We start from the raw sequence: 14678 nt of genomic DNA on the forward strand, positions 1-14678 counted from the left end.
AGCCTCCATAGGGAGAAAAAAGATTAGATATTATAGATGTTTGTTTGCATGACGTCAGAGTGCCCACTGGAGGTAAGGCCACAGTGATGGAAGATTTGAAGGTTTGCCATGTCTCTTGCAAATTTCCCATAAAGCAGGTGAGACTTCAATATGCACAAGGAGTGTTTCTTTAATTTATAAAAAGGGATTACATATCATAGGAGGGAAAAATGGTTTGCCTTGAATGCTCTCTTGTAATGCATGTGAAACCCACTGACTGACAACATACAAAAATGCACACAAATCTGCACATTTATTGCACTCTTTAGCAATAGTTACATTTTTGCTCTTAGTTTTGAAGCAGAATGAAGCATAGTTTTAATAGTCGGAATAGCAGCAGTGAGACTAGACCATGGTTTCCTTTATATTTACTTTGCTAAATAGTCAGTTTCCACTGCCATATGGCTTACAGAATTATGAAACTCAATACTGAATCAATGAGCCATGCAAAGGCACAAATTATCTGGGAAGTCATTTCTGTATTGACTATAGTGTCATTAAAGAGACTGTGTCGACACTGCACTCATTGTCTGAAAAATGAAAGCTGAAACCTTGTGCATTGCATTTGATTGCTTTCTGGTCAATACTTCTGCCTTTGTTCAATATTCTACATTATATTCCAAGGCATAATGTAACCCTTTGGGTGTCACAGCCCATGCCTGTCTAAGAGAAAATCATCAAATGCCCCCAAAACCTTTCATTGTCTTTTTCTCCTGTTTGTGAGAGCACATGATACACTTTAGCAAAGGAAACCTGCAAAACTGTGAATTTTTGATGTGAGATGTTAAAAATAACAGCCAAGAATAGTCGATAAGGGAGATACATTCCCCGGGACTATGGGTCTTACAAGTTGACTGCACAGTAATTACATCTCCGGAGGATCCAGGAGAGGAAAGTTTTCGAAAATGTGGGGGAGCTGGCGAGGCAAAAGAACTTCATGCTCTGCAGGCGTCACCGTACTCTCCTCCCTCTTGAAACAAAATAGGAATGCTAATGTCTCGTCAGAAAACAGGTAAAGAATTCTAGTCAGTTTGTGCCAGATCAGTCATCCCTTCTCACTTATGTTCCTTGTGTTCTTCCTTTCTAAACACAAAATAAAATGTTTTGCTCATTTGGTATATGTCAGTTTAAAAAGAGATGAATCCATGCTTCACGTTAGACAAATAAAAACGAGACACTAGAATACATTTTCTAACAAACAGTGGTAACTTACTTAAGTCTGCAAAAGTTTACATTTACAGTTTCTTATGTCTGTCACTGGTGGCTTGGATTTGACACAGCGGACCCGTGTTTTGTTGGAGCAGCCCAGGGAAAAACAATATAAATATGTGACTGAAAATTCTTATTTAAAGACTGAAATTATGTTGGTAAATAAAAAGTGTGACAAAATTAACATGATTAACAGTTCTAAATCTTTAATTTTATTTAATCAAATACAGTTGACCTTATCAAGTATTTATCACTTCTCTAACTCATCTCATTTATGCAGTTACACAGCATGTTCTTCTCTATCTTTGGAGGAAAACCATTGCTACTTTTAATACAGTCTAAATTCTAAGTCCCAGTGGTTTTTGTTGTTGATTCTCTGTGTAAAGTATTTGTGGTTATTCCACACTGGACCCTGGTGTAACATAAAGTACTGCTGCTTGTGTTATTTATTTTACAATATTTGTATTATTTCATAGAAGAGTCATAAATGTTTAACACATATGGAATGGACCGATCCAAAAATCAGAGCCACTTTATGCAGTGTATAGCCAAGTGGCATAAAAAGAAAAATGATGCTTTTTTAAAAATTGTTCGCACATTTCATGTACATTTTTGTACACTTTGCTCTTCACTTCTCAGTCTTACGCTGTGTGCATTTCTGTGTTTTTTTTTTTTTTTTACCTGTGTTTATGAACTCCTTCAGGCTACTTAAAGCTAGATTCCTGGAACCCCTCCGTCATCACTGCTAAGACCAGCTCTCCCACCCAGCTACCTGCACAAGTCATAACAGTAACAATACAATTCCCATTCAGTTCAGTTGAATGTTAGTTGTATGATTCCACTTCACAAAAACAAACAACCCAAGGTATGTTGCTGTCTGGTGAATACGCTCCGATGTTAGAGCAAAAGTCATTGGTCCTCAATGAGGAAGCACTTGGCAAAAGTGAAAAGGAAGAACAAAGCTAATGTCCACAAAGAGAGAGAGAGAGAGGGAGAGAGTACATCTTAGTGCATCATGGGGGGTCTCCCAGCAGTATACAGCACCATAGCTGAAGGCTGTGTAAGCAAGAATTCATTGTGTTTACCTCTCATTCTCCTGTGTGGTTTAGATTCCCCATGTGCCTGCCACTCGTCTACCCTGCTGAATATTCGGATCCCTATCTTTCAAGAAACTTACCTATCTTCTTGCTTTTCACTGGCCTGTGTCTCACCACCCACACACCACCTCATCCTCCGGCTTCTGAAAAGTAACTTTGAAAATAAATCCTTGAAATTTCTTTTGGTGTCCTGAATTCTGCAATTTTTTTATTTGACCAGATTATAAAGATGGATGTGGATGAATGCCAGGACCTCAAATTTAACAACCATACCGTTTTATTGATCCTCCGTTGTGGCTGACTGGTGTGTCATATGTCACACTGTGCCCTCTACATCTTAAGGTATTTGTTGCTGCAAACCCTGACCAACAACCTGTGTAGGAGCACAAACAGTTCTCCTTCTTTTATATATGAAATATTTAATTACAGTAATTGCTTTGGCCAGAGGCTCTTTGCCTGTGAGAATCCTGATTCCTAATTTGCATTTAAATAGAAAAACACTGACCAAAATATTTTGCCAGTGGATGGGATGACTTTCTTTCAGTTGGGGTGATTTGCTATGATTTAGTGCTTTTGAAATGTTTGAATTGCGTACGTAATGATCACTGCCCCTCTAGTGTCTTGTTATGATTGATTGTTTGATTGCATGAGGAGCCCTTGTTTGCCAGGTAGGCGAACTTACATTTGCAGTGTAGATTTTTTTCTCTCTAAATGGACAAGTCTCAATTTTCATACTCCTGGGCTACTGAAGCTGAACATTCATTTCATCAGCTGAATTGGCAGTCATTTCAGGAAATCAAGTTCTTAAATTGTTTTGATTTAGACTAAAGGCCTCTCTTGCCTCCACGTTATTGTAGCCATTTTCGTTGGCTTTGAAATGGTAATTATGTCTTGTTAATGAATATTTACAGTTGTGATTGATGTGGAATGCACACAGTAATTACATCCAGGGCAGCTATATGCTGACTTCATTTTTTCAACATGCTGATTTCAGTGATGTGGGCATACTTGAAAGCTAATTTGAACTTTTGAGCTTCTCAGCAATGAGCGTGACACTGTAACATGTAGATGATGTGCAGCAATGTGTTATTTGTTAGTAGGGCAAGATGGTGCAGATCTATATGCCGACATATATACAATTTAAAGGGTTGGATATTTTAGGGATAACTGAGATTAACTGTTGGAGATCTGGGGGTGTTGCATTTAAAAGCTGAAATATTGGTCACACAAATCTGATAAAAGAAAAGACACAAAACAACAAAAACTAAACTAAACTAAGGAAAAAATGCAAAAGTCAAAGGCAAAATGAGAGCTTCAGCTGATTTTTTTGATATGAGAACAATGTCATAAATAAACAGATTAAACAAATCTACAATGATTAAAATGAGCTTAATTGCACCTTTTTCGACATGTCTCATGTGACCTTTCGTGATCTGTCTTGTTACTTTCACCTGTATTCGGTAAATTGTTTACTTGTATGTTAGTAGTCATGTCTTCTCCTTGTTGTTTGTCGGTGTATTGAATTGTCAATTCAGAGGTTTGTTCCCTATTTTTGTGCTTTTTATTTTTGTTTTTTTGTTGTCATTTTATAGAAACTGACCTTTTTCTCAGTCCATAATCATAATACTGCTTGCTTGTCTGTCTGAATTACACAAATTGTAATGACTGCTATTCAAAAATAAAGGACTTCAATGCATGCGACAAAGTAAAAGTTCAGTACAAAGAAATCATTTATTGGAGGAAAAAAAGATTTGATAGATGATCAGTCAATCAAAACAAACATAACCAAAGGGAGCAGGCAGACAAAAGAAGAGGAGAACACAGGAAAATAATAATACAATGACAATCAGAAAGAAGTGAATGCAAGGACTAAATATACACATGGAGGACAATTAGGCACACGTGTGACACTTTAGGGCCGAGCATAGGGCAGAGAGTGAAGACATGACAGAAGGAAAATATAAAATCAAACAAGACTGAAATAATGCAGAAAGAACAAAAACAATTTTTTGGAGGAGGTTAAAGTTCAACTTTTGGTCTTTTAGGTCACCAGTATTTCTGATGGTGTTTTGAACTGAATTTTAAAGCACAACACTACAGTATTATTATGGATCAGTGTCATTCTGTAAAGGCAAGCACTTACAGAATGACACTAAAATCTAAAAATAGAAGATTAAAACATATTAAAGTGAGTGGGGCTGCTCATCATCAATTATTTGATTGGGCACAGACTAGAAGCTCTTCTCTTACTGGAAATTAGCCATGTTTTTTCGCTGGCTCCTGCTGAAGTTGAGTTTTTGTTAAACTCCCCGGCACCCATCTTTTTAATTTTATTTTTTTGGTTTGTTGTTGTTTTATTTTGTCTGTTTTGGAGACGTTTTTTGCATTGAGGCAGTGCTCATTGTCTTCCTGGGTGAGACTGCTGTCCCTGGGGGAGGTCATTGTCATGGGACTTTGCTTGGTCTGTGACAATGGTTACCATTCACAAAAATACCAGGAGCCAAGTGTTCCGACTGAACACTGGGTTACAAAGAAATGACAAGCATTATTCACGTCACTTGTCTGTTTAGCCTGATCACATAAATGACAAAATAATAAGAAAACAAATGAGACGTCTCTCCTTCAGCAAACATAATTTTATATATGCTGATACCGTTAAACAGTGTCAAGCTAAGTGTGTCGCTACTCAGGTCCATTCAGTGATGAAATGAAAACTCATTTATAGCCAGATTTCTCTCCAGAGTGAGTAATCACCAGCCTTGACTGGTCAAAAACACAGTTTAATCCATTTTATAGCTTCATTGTGATTACACTTAAGAGCCCTAGCTGGTGGACATGCGAGCTGTCCTTCCATTCCAGGATGTCAGTATTTGAACAGCATCTGTTATATTCACACTGCTTTGATCCACCTGTAATCTGAGTGGTATATATACCTTGCTATCATAATGACTGTGAGTTGGATTTAAACATTACGCTCACTGAATGGATTGTCTGCTTGTTTCATCAAAGATAAAAAGAAACCTATCAGCTCTGCTTACATATTCATACAGTAACCATCATCTTCTTTGAAGGATGATAATGGAATATGTAATTTATCTGCCACACAGAATATGAATACATATGGTATGTGTTAAGGCAAAGTATATTAATCTGACAGAGGTATTTCTACCCATGATTATAGAACATGTCAGGCTAATCTGCAGACAAGATTTAGGATTTGCAGAGAAGACTATTAATATTTTCAAAATCCAATTCATGTCCATTATTCAAAGTAAAGAGCTTTTGAATTTCTACCTCTTTTTCATATATATGTATCAAACCTGTTCATTAACATTTTGGTTAAAACAAAGAAACTGCAAATAGAAAAAAAAGTTCTAGAAAGTGGATAAAAAATGATCAATTTAAAACTGTAGAACAAAAATGTTTGCTGGTAATTAGAGAAGTAAATACAACTTAGAGATAAGGAAAACTCTTAACAATACATAGTTATTATACAGCTTTACCACTTTATGTACATCAGTGGAAAAGCAGATGATTGTATAATTGCTACAAGCAATTGTGTGTAGAGATTAAGACAAGAAATACACCTGCAATCTTGATTTCATTGGCTGATGACCTGTAACTAGAATGTGAATCAATTAATATCACACTCGTTATTAATGTTTACCCATGAAACTTTAATCTACACGTTTCCTGACTTTTCTGAGGATGGGACTATAACGTAAAAACTGTCGCTGTTGGAAACTTAATGGAAAAATTCTACAACAAGTTTTCCTGAGCTTTCAGCCACTTGAAAGCCCCAGAGATTCAAAATCATCATCAACATTTTTTTCAGCCCACATTTACATTTCTGTGTCTTCATGATCATTCTAAAAGAAATGTTGGCCCAGATTTTAGTTATCTAAGATGAAACTTTAAAAACTGTAATCTCAAAAATTCTTAAAAAGACAAAAAAAAAAAAAAAAAAATCACATCCAATGCATTCTTAACAGTCAGTGCATTCACAGTTTAAGTGAGATGAAACTGGGGATACTGGTTGATAAACCCAGTGTAGCCACACTTTCATTGTTTGATAAATGGTAAATAGACTCATGTCCGCACAACAGAAACTATGTGCGCTGTTATCCTTATTCCAAAAGATGTTGAGAACTTGTCCTTTTGAATTAAAGCATAAAGCCTCAGAAGAGCCCCTGAGAATAAAGGTTTGTGGAAAATACACCTGATTTTATTTCTTTTGATGCTCACCATTGTTCACCTTCCTTTTCATTTCTCTTTGCATAACCGTGCTTTATACTGTGTGTGTGTCCTTTAAAAAGAAAGAATTTGCTCTAGAGCAAGTTTTGAGGCATTTTAGAAATTTTGCAAGGCATTTCTCACATAGTTTTGCTGTGAATGCATGCTGCATAGTACAACACAAGCAGTAGCTGCAAATGAGCTGTGTGCCGCCCTCTCTGTCAGAGTAGCGTTTCAGCTTGACCCTGACAGCAGCTGAGAATGCAAAAAAAAACAGTTTTGTGAGTAATCACAAAGACATAAAAGGAGAGAGATGTGGAAGAGCAAGCGATCTCTGAACTACTTTGTCAGCCGAACTGACTTTTCTTGGCATGGGTAAGGTGGTCGAAAGCTCTGACTGCCACGTGTACTACACCAGCCTATAATGGAAAGCAGAGTCATTATTATCTAATTGGGCAGACTAATGACGTGCCACAGAAAGCCATAAGGCTGAGACAGGCTCCTTCATGCCGTCTGTTTTTCACTAAAGGCTGCTCTCAAAGGGACTGATACACCCTGAAAATTATTTTCCTAAATAAAAAGTGCCAAAATATTGCTTGAGCCAGGATATCATTTGCCCGATTTACCTCATTTGCTTTTTAGCTATCTGAAAATCAAATTATTTTGCCACAAATCCAGAGTAAAAAGTAGAAAATCTGAAGAAAACATTGAAATTATTTTGAAAGGGACATCTCACAATCTCACAATATATATATATATATATATATATATATATATATATATATATATATATATATATATATATATATATATATCCAAGTCAGGGAGATAATCTGGTTAATGAGGAAGGCAAGCAGTGGTCAATGGAGTCTACTGATCATTTATACAGGCTTCTTTATAGAGGGCTCTGAGTGTTTCAGAATGGAAACATAGGTGCCACCAAAGAAAACACAGCTGGCAAGGACCTCAGCCAGTAGCTGCACTCCATAATGAGACAGGGTCTGATGTCTAACAGCCATTAGCTGTTTAATAAAGCCTGCTACCAGAGGGAGCACCGACTATAGCAAGTGGGCCTTGTAGGGCAGTTGGTTATCAAAGCTCACACCAGGTTTTTGCCTGTGTTTATGTGCCACTTTGATTTCACCAGTAAAAAGGATTGAATATATCAAAGAAGCACTGTGGACACAACACTTAAGAGGAACACATAGTTGAAAGCTAGTGTGCAATCACTGAAAAGGTTTTGTAAAGTACAGGAGGACAGTGACCTAACAGCAATCTAAAGAGCTGACATTTAATGTGAGAAAAGGCTGTTTTACATCAGAGGGATGTCACTGTGATTACAGTTTTCTGCTGGAAAAAAAGCAGTTTCATTTGTTCATTTGGAAAAAAAGACTTGAAGTTATATGATAATACATATGATCTTTCACTTTGCTCATTAACCTTCCCGATGTTCACCGGCCATTCCTAATAATCAGTCCTCGCTCTTGCTTTTTGCATTGAATATTTCAGTGTCCTTGAATTCCTTCCAGCTTCAGGGTGCCATTCTGTGCTGGGGTCTGACCTTAGACTCTTTTTTAACAGCTGAATCAATTTTTAACATTGTTCTTCTACTATTGACAGAGGGCATAATAAGATACAGTAATTGCCATTCAATGAGGGTGCTGGTGACAAGGTAAATAAATTAAGGCTCTGTTGTGTCCATTGTGATACTAAGTAGCACCAGAATAACTACTGAATGTCAGTTAGCATTTCTTGTTGAAAAAGTGCTGACACTTGGGAATTCAATTAAGACATTGTTACTGTGGAATATTCAAATCAGTACTGTAGGACCTGATACTTACACTGGGTCCTGCTGCCTGTCAGTTCAGGTGGACATGGAATTTGACAAATAAAAATTATGAGATTTACACCTATTCTTTTTGGTTCTAAATGTAATTTTTTGAAAGGTACTGCAAAATTCAAAAGGAAAATACAAATAATACAAAGTAGCATCTCCTATCATTTAACTTGCTCTGTAAATAGTCCACTTAGCAAATAATAATAATTTTATAGCAACCTATGTGGAAATAATGGTGGGAATTAGACAAAGACTTTGATACATACAGTAAAAAATACCAGTTAAATTAAAGTTCGAAAGATAGACTACCCCTCTAGTACCTAACAGTAGTTTGCTCAACTGCCTACCATTCATTAATACCTTTACTTTGTGAATTATTAAAAAAACATGTTGGATAAGATAAGATAAGATAACCTTTATGTAGCGTTTGACCCGATAGACATACGCTGGGGCGATTCTTTTGACAGCAAAAACTTTTTATTTAGTGATGTGGGTTTATTCACAGCCACTCCCGCTCTCTGCAACTGTCACGTCCGCTCTCCCTCCGACTGTCACTGTCAACATAAAAAGACACACAATCAATGTCGGAACCCAGCACACCTGTCGACCCCGCCCCTGCGCCGCCCCGGGAGCTCACTGTGTCACCCCTCCTCTGCAGCTGGCCAGAGACCACACCCACGCCACACTTTATTAGTCCCACACGTGGGAAATTTGTTTTGTCACAGCAGGAAGTGGACAGTGCAAAAGTTATGAAGCAAAAATTAGAATACAATAAGAATAAATACAGTACACAACTGTACAGAATAGAATAAAATAAAATACTATATACAGTAGAATAAAATAGAATAAAATATACAATAAGATAAAAATAGAATGCAAATGCTATATACAACTGAGTAAAAATACAACGATGCCAGAAAAGATTATTGCACATTAGTGTTATTGCACATTTGTGGATGTGTGTGTGTGTCAGAGTCTCCTGCATGGGGTGGGAGATGTTGTCCAACAGTGATGACAGCTTAGCCGCCATTCTCCTGTCATTCACCACCTCTACTGGGTCCAGAGGGCATCCTAGAACAGAGCTGGCCCTTCGGACCAGCCTGTTCAGTCTCTTCCTGTCCCCAGCAGAGATGCTGCCACCCCAGCAGACCACACCATAAAAGATAGCAGAGGCCACCACAGAGTCATAGAAGGTCTTCAGGAGTGGGCCCTCCACTCCAAAAGACCTGAGTCTCCGTAGCAGGTACAGCCTGCTCTGCCCTTTCCTGTAGAGGGCGTCTGAGTTATGAGTCCAGTCCAGTCTGTTGTTCAGATGAACACCAAGGTACCTGTAGCTGTCCACAGCCTCAATGTCCATACCTTGGATGTTCAGTGGGAAATTCTGATACTGATAAATTCCTTCCACTCAGTGAAATAAAACATCTTTTTTTGTAATCAGACTCTATTTTATAAGCTTTATAACCTGTATTATTAGTACTGTTCACTGTGTAACTATCCAGTTCTAGTTCTTCTTCCTGTCTCCCCTCTTATTTTCCTGATTTTCTTCAACTGTGCTCAAAAACTTTCATTTGTGCCTCTTTCCCCACGTCCCTCCTCTGCAGTGTTGGGGTTGTTAATCAAAAAAGTAATGTATTACATATTAAGTGTTGTTTTTCTAAAAAGTAATGCAGTATGTTATTTAAGTACTTTGCAGCAAACGTGATTTGTTGGACTACTCATTACATTACTTTCAAGTTACTCGTAATTATATCAGAATCAGAATTACTTGTACTGCAAAGTGTGTAAATGAGGATTTGTTGCAGTGTCATGGTGGAGGCAAACAGCGGTCCCACACATCACTGAAAATCACATGCAGTGGGGACAGACACACACCCTTTCTTTTACTGTTTATGCATGAGTACAAAGCTACAAAGCAAAGTTGAAAACCAGCCTAAAGAAATTCCAAAGTGATCACCGGTGTGATTTAAGAAATGGATGCTACAAAGCAACAAGCTTGACTGCTCATCACTGCTTTTGTTACCTGCTGAAGTGAAGGTTCGGAGTGGGCACATACTCAGCTTTAGCATTACTTTGGGTTCTTCACTAGCTTTATGTTAGCATGTGTATGCAAAGAGCCATTGTTATCTTAACAGTATTACCTTTAACCTCACACACTTCTCCTTTTGTGCAATAAAAATATAAACACTCCTCAAATGTTATAGATCCCTCCACCTCCTCCCTACACATCAAAACAACTGATTGTAGCATAACTGCACTGGAAGCAACAGATACAATTTGCATTTTTCTTTCTTCCTATTTGCTTGGGATGCAGATAACTGAAGAAGCTTTGTAATGAAGTAATAACATAATTATATCTCTAGTTCAGAATTTATTATAAAGACTCATATGGCTCATATTTGGATTACTGAATTTAGCACAGGAACCTGGGAGTCACACTACATTATATTTTTCAGCATCACAGAAAAATGCAAAAGAGGAGAAAAATGGGTACCACAGGAAAAGAAGGGAATACAAAAACGTAATTCTTCAAAATCTGGAAAGCACTGAAAGAGAAGGAAAAAGTAAAAAAGGACGCAAAAAATGAAATTAAGCATTGTCTTTTTTGCAAAGATGGAAGCTGAAATTGCAAATACGGAATTGTTGGAAGTCCAGAAACCACAGCGAAAGGAGATGATAGAAGCAATAGGAATAAAAACAGAAATGGTACACAACAAACACAAAAATGTAACAAAGCACTCAAAAAGCTGACAAGGCAAGAAAAAGAAGCAAAGAAAATGTGTTTTTTTTAAAAAAAGTAAAAGTAAAAGCAGCAAAGAAGCAGCTGAAAAGAAGATAAAACAGTTCGAGAAGGTGCAAGAACAGGAGAAGAAAGTCAAGAAAAAGAGTGGCGTCTTGAGCTGGTTCCAAGAGAAAAAAATGTCCCAGTGACACAAAGGTTGAAGAGAATGATGGCTCGTGTCAGGTTAGGTTGAGTAATGCCTCCCCCTCGCTTCATCTTCCCTACTCTCACCCCTCCACCTTTAATCCTTCCCTCCGTTGAATGTTCCTTCTCTTTCCCCCCACCCACCCCCTTCTCTTCCCCATCCCTCCACTCCTCTTTCTTCTCTTTCCCCCTCCCCTTCTCTCAAACTTTCATCCATTAACTCTCTACCTTTTACTTCATCTCCTCCAGCCTGACTGCCTCACCGCCACCCTACCTCCATCCCCATTCTATCTCTCCTTCAATCACCTTTCCTGTGAAATAAAGATTATGTTCTTCATCATCATAAATCCATCAATATTTCTTCATGTTTCTGGAACTGTGATGCTCCATGCTGTCGTTGTTGATTGCTGTGTAAACACTTATGGTCGTGACTTAAAAACTAGGACTAAAGTTTATTATTTGTGTATTTCCAAGAGTGTTATTATGTGATAAAAGTTTTCTAAGCTTTTTAATCTAATTTTAATCTAATTTAACCATTATGTCCATGAGGTGAATAATTTTAATCATCCTCAGTCTACGGAGATCTAAAAAATACTGCAATTTCTTCTAATTGTGTAAACAAAAAAAAATTGTTTATTTGCATAAATTGAGGTGTTTTTCTCAATTTAATATGCTTTAATAAAAGTTCTATTTCTGTCTTTCATGCATACAGTATCATGAAACAAGCAGACTCAAACTAAAAAAGCAGTTTAGTTTATAAGAAGCTTTTTAATTTGCATGACATTCATGTGTCTTCATTTGACTTTCACTTTCTCTGTCCAGCATTATTTGTAAGTCAGCTGTTTGAGACCTAAGCTGTGACCCATTTTAAACTTAAAACTCTTCTCTCATCCAATCACAGTTGTGATTATAACATAAGCCCAAGATAAAGTGTTTCATAGATGTTGCTGATTCTCCATTAACACCTTTGCTTTCTGCACTTGACAAGATATAGCATATTAGAGCTCAGGATTCAAAACAGGTCAGAAAATGTAATATGCTCCATAGATAAACCCAGTAGAAACCCATATTTTTCATGTTTATATAAAACACATGAATTAAAACTTAAACTTAAACTTAAACCATGTATTACGGAAGCGTAGAGCTGCCACCCAGGCAAAAGAAAAATAGAGCTTTATCACGTTATAACGTGAAAGGTTTAACCAGACTGCATGTGTTTTGCCCCCTTAGCTCCAGGTGTTGCGCCAAAAAGTGATCGTCTGTCTGCGGGAGCACACGCAGCTGCTTAAAGCTGTAGCGTCCAGATTACTTACAGCTACTTCCGTTCAACTGATATAAGATGCGGTAAGCTGAACACAGCTTCAACCGTCTGTTTTGATGAAAAATAGTAACGCGACCGTATTTTCTTGTTAGTAACTGTAACAGCGTTGTAACGATAGGAATAGTAATTAGTTAGATTACTCGTTACCGAAAAAAAGCAACACCGTTAGTAACGCCGTTACTTGTAACTCCGTTATTCCCATCACTGGACGTTACATTGGTTAGGTATAATTTTTTAATCCCAGGATTTAAAAAAATGTTTTTATAGTTGATTCTTCAAAATAATGTCACAGCACACCAGGCGGCATTTAAAGTAAATGCCTAGCAAAAGTTGCTAGGCATGCAAACAAATATAATAATGGGTGGGTGTTTTTCCTTTGTGTCTTTGCCTCTTGGGAGGAGACCCACGTTAACACCATTAACTGGGTGTAAATGTGTGAACTAGTGCCAAAAATAAAGTGTGAAAGATTGAGCAGTCGCTTAATACAAACTACATATTAACTGATCTGATGGGCTGAAGAAGCCTCTTCCAAAGTTTAGGCCCTTTAAAAGTGTGGTTTCCTGTCAATTTAAAATATTAGCATGTGAAAGCTAAAAGGCCTGATGACCAGAGAGGCCAACAGCTGGAATAAGGTCTCAGCAGGTTTGCCATACAGCATCTGTAAGAATCATGTGAACAGTAAAATATATAGGAGAGAAAAAAGAGACAACCAAGGCCTTATTTTACATAAATTTACAATTAAGTAAGTATGCGGGATTAATATGAAAGGTTCTCACCCATGGCAAAGCCTCATTGCTTAAGATTTTTAATAACATTAAGCATATAAATTGGAGACCTAAGAGTGCAGGTCACCTTTTTCCTGCCAAATAAACACTGTTTCTAAAAAACTGAGTCATACACACATTTCCCCAAAACCTCACATATGTCTGCCAGAATTACATTGTGCCACCATCCTCTATTGCTCATATGTTTGTTTTGAAGAACACTTCAAAGCTCGAGTCTGCTACTGGCTAGCTTCAATTCAGTCCTTGCACCATCTGCTGCTGGTATTACTGAAAACATGCAGTCTCTGTGCTATGAAAATGGTGCAGCAGATTTTGCCTCTATTTGCCAGTCCAAGTGTGTAAAAGCTGTCAGAAAAATATGCATTCCTGGTAATTATCATGATGTCTTAAATTAATGTGCTAGTGTTAACCTTCAAGTAATGTGAAATCATTTATTGGAAGACTTTCTTAAACTTGTATTTTGTGATTGTTTTTCTGTGCAGAAAAAACAAAAACAAAAAAACAGCTTAATAATTCATTCAGAATACATTTGGCAGCCAGCACAACAAACTACTCTACTTTAGTCATCCTAAAAGCATCTCTTGATGCACACTGGAATAAGTAAAGCAGCATAAATTTGCACGGGATGCTGTTTAGAGGTGTGCGTTGTTTATTTTGATGACAGAAACAACCGAAATTGTAAAGTTAAAGGTCACAAATAATTAGTTTGAATTATAAAGAGGTCAGCACAAAGCTAATTGTGTGTTTGGGTTAATGTCAAACTTCATTAAACATTGAACAAATTAAAAAATTGGAACATCATTCCAATTTGTTCTTGTACTATAATCAAGCTAATCAGTGGAGGTATTGAATCTGTTATGTGCTATTCTGGCACTTGCAAATGATTTTTACCTAAATTATACATTTCTCTAATATTTCACATGATTATTTACAATTATTTATTTTGTCATGCAAGGCAATGCTTTATTTCATGTTTGAAAGCACTGGGGGTTGGATGTATGGGTAAAAAAAAGGCCTTTTCCCACATGAAATTTGTTTTTTAGAATTGACAAATATACAGAATTTTTCATAAAAACACACTCACTTGTATTTCTTCTCAACATTTTAGATTGTGTTTTTCACACACAAAATGTGCTATTTACCATTCACAAATACTGTATCAGAGAGAGTTGATAGCCTCTATTTTTTTTAACTTTTGTCCTCTTTGTGTTTCCAGACCTGAAACAACCAAATT

This window comes from Neolamprologus brichardi, chromosome 20, assembly GCF_056152115.1.
Source record: "Neolamprologus brichardi isolate AB-2024 chromosome 20, ASM5615211v1, whole genome shotgun sequence".
NCBI classification, from domain to species: Eukaryota; Metazoa; Chordata; class Actinopteri; order Cichliformes; family Cichlidae; genus Neolamprologus; species Neolamprologus brichardi.